Here is a 2,500-nt window from a genome sequence, read left to right as displayed (position 1 = left end):
TAGGCGGCTTGGTCGGGCCATTCAGCTGCTGCAGCTTTGCCGGGCCTTTGCAACGCAGCACGGTTGGGTGCCTTGGCGTGCTGTACTTTGATGGGCATGCCAGTTGGCCCGTGTGGCCGCAAGCCAGTGTGTCGGCAGGACGTTCTGTCTCCTAGCCTGAAGGCGCCGCATGAATGCAAGTTGTGGCATTGGGGCTGGTGTGGAAAGCGAAGGAAGAGAGAGCTGGCTTGCATTGCCTGCCTGACCCTTGTGCTGGCTGTGCTGAGAGAAGTGCGCAGCGTTGCAATGTGGAAAGGCAGCAGCGTGCAGGCGGCAGGCTGGTGTGAGGTGGGCGGGGCTTGCAGTTTTCCTTGGGGGAGGTGGAGAAGAAAAAAAGAGAGCTAGCTGGGGACGGCATGAAGGGGAGCGAGTATCAGGCATATAGGCTAGAATTAGCAGGAGAAGGAGAGAAAGAGGAGGAGAAGTAGAAGTAGAAGTAGAAAAAGAGAGAGAAAAAATTGAAAACAACCGGAAAGAAGAAGTGGCGAGGGTGCTAGCGTGGCCGGCTTGAATAGGCAAGAAGGCGGTGTTGCAGATGCCTATGGCCATACTAGTCTGAAAACGCCCGATCTTGTCTGATCTCGGAAGCTAAGCAGACTCAGGCCTGGTTAGTACTTGGATGGGAGACCGCCTGGGAATACCAGGTGCAGTAGGCTTTTGCGGCCAGCAGAGACTGCTCACGCCAAGCACTCTCCACACCAGAGGCAGGCCAACCTTTTGCTGCTCTCTGCGTCCTCGCCATTCCTCCCAACACTTGCCTGCGGGCTCAACTCAGGCAGGCGGCTTGGTCGGGCCATTCAGCTGCTGCAGCTTTGCCGGGCCTTTGCAACGCAGCACGGTTGGGTGCCTTGGCGTGCTGTACTTTGATGGGCATGCCAGTTGGCCCGTGTGGCCGCAAGCCAGTGTGTCGGCAGGACGTTCTGTCTCCTAGCCTGAAGGCGCCGCATGAATGCAAGTTGTGGCATTGGGGCTGGTGTGGAAAGCGAAGGAAGAGAGAGCTGGCTTGCATTGCCTGCCTGACCCTTGTGCTGGCTGTGCTGAGAGAAGTGCGCAGCGTTGCAATGTGGAAAGGCAGCAGCGTGCAGGCGGCAGGCTGGTGTGAGGTGGGCGGGGCTTGCAGTTTTCCTTGGGGGAGGTGGAGAAGAAAAAAAGAGAGCTAGCTGGGGACGGCATGAAGGGGAGCGAGTATCAGGCATATAGGCTAGAATTAGCAGGAGAAGGAGAGAAAGAGGAGGAGAAGTAGAAGTAGAAGTAGAAAAAGAGAGAGAAAAAATTGAAAACAACCGGAAAGAAGAAGTGGCGAGGGTGCTAGCGTGGCCGGCTTGAATAGGCAAGAAGACGGTGTTGCAGATGCCTACGGCCATACTAGTCTGAAAACGCCCGATCTTGTCTGATCTCGGAAGCTAAGCAGACTCAGGCCTGGTTAGTACTTGGATGGGAGACCGCCTGGGAATACCAGGTGCAGTAGGCTTTTGCGGCCAGCAGAGACTGCTCACGCCAAGCACTCTCCACACCAGAGGCAGGCCAACCTTTTGCTGCTCTCTGCGTCCTCGCCATTCCTCCCAACACTTGCCTGCGGGCTCAACTCAGGCAGGCGGCTTGGTCGGGCCATTCAGCTGCTGCAGCTTTGCCGGGCCTTTGCAACGCAGCACGGTGGGTGCCTTGGCGTGCTGTACTTTGATGGGCACGCCAGCTGGCCCGTGTGGCCACAAGCCAGTGTGTCGGCAGGACGTTCTGTCTCCTAGCCTGAAGGCGCCGCATGAATGCAAGTTGTGGCATTGGGGCTGGTGTGGAAAGCGAAGGAAGAGAGAGCTGGCTTGCATTGCCTGCCTGACCCTTGTGCTGGCTGTGCTGAGAGAAGTGCGCAGCGTTGCAATGTGGAAAGGCAGCAGCGTGCAGGCGGCAGGCTGGTGTGAGGTGGGCGGGGCTTGCAGTTTTCCTTGGGGGAGGTGGAGAAGAAAAAAAGAGAGCTAGCTGGGGACGGCATGAAGGGGAGCGAGTATCAGGCATATAGGCTAGAATTAGCAGGAGAAGGAGAGAAAGAGGAGGAGAAGTAGAAGTAGAAGTAGAAAAAGAGAGAGAAAAAATTGAAAACAACCGGAAAGAAGAAGTGGCGAGGGTGCTAGGGTGGCCGGCTTGAATAGGCAAGAAGACGGTGTTGCAGATGCCTATGGCCATACTAGCCTGAAAACGCCCGATCTCGTCTGATCTCGGAAGCTAAGCAGACTCAGGCCTGGTTAGTACTTGGATGGGAGACCGCCTGGGAAAACCAGGTGCAGTAGGCTTTTGCGGCCAGCAGAGACTGCTCACGCCAAGCACTCTCCACACCAGAGGCAGGCCAACCTTTTGCTGCTCTCTGCGTCCTCGCCATTCCTCCCAACACTTGCCTGCGGGCTCAACTCAGGCAGGCGGCTTGGTCGGGCCATTCAGCTGCTGCAGCTTTGCCGGGCCTTTGCAACGC

The 2,500-nt window shown here is 57.0% G+C and overlaps 3 non-coding genes across 3 annotated transcripts; all 3 read left to right on the top strand.

The window, feature by feature from the left end:
• Positions 1–576: 576 nt before the first annotated feature.
• Positions 577–695, top strand: LOC140414616 (5S ribosomal RNA). Its single transcript, XR_011943754.1, has one exon. It is a non-coding gene; the product is annotated as a 5S ribosomal RNA (ribosomal RNA).
• A 696-nt stretch (positions 696–1,391) lies between these two features.
• Positions 1,392–1,510, top strand: LOC140414067 (5S ribosomal RNA). The gene has a single exon (XR_011943214.1). It is a non-coding gene; the product is annotated as a 5S ribosomal RNA (ribosomal RNA).
• A 695-nt stretch (positions 1,511–2,205) lies between these two features.
• LOC140414445 (5S ribosomal RNA) lies at positions 2,206–2,324 on the top strand. Its single transcript, XR_011943578.1, has one exon. It is a non-coding gene; the product is annotated as a 5S ribosomal RNA (ribosomal RNA).
• Positions 2,325–2,500: the final 176 nt, after the last annotated feature.

The sequence above is a fragment of the Scyliorhinus torazame genome, chromosome 4, assembly GCF_047496885.1.
Source record: "Scyliorhinus torazame isolate Kashiwa2021f chromosome 4, sScyTor2.1, whole genome shotgun sequence".
NCBI classification, from domain to species: domain Eukaryota; kingdom Metazoa; phylum Chordata; class Chondrichthyes; order Carcharhiniformes; family Scyliorhinidae; genus Scyliorhinus; species Scyliorhinus torazame.
This window is presented reverse-complemented; position numbering and strand designations above follow the sequence as displayed.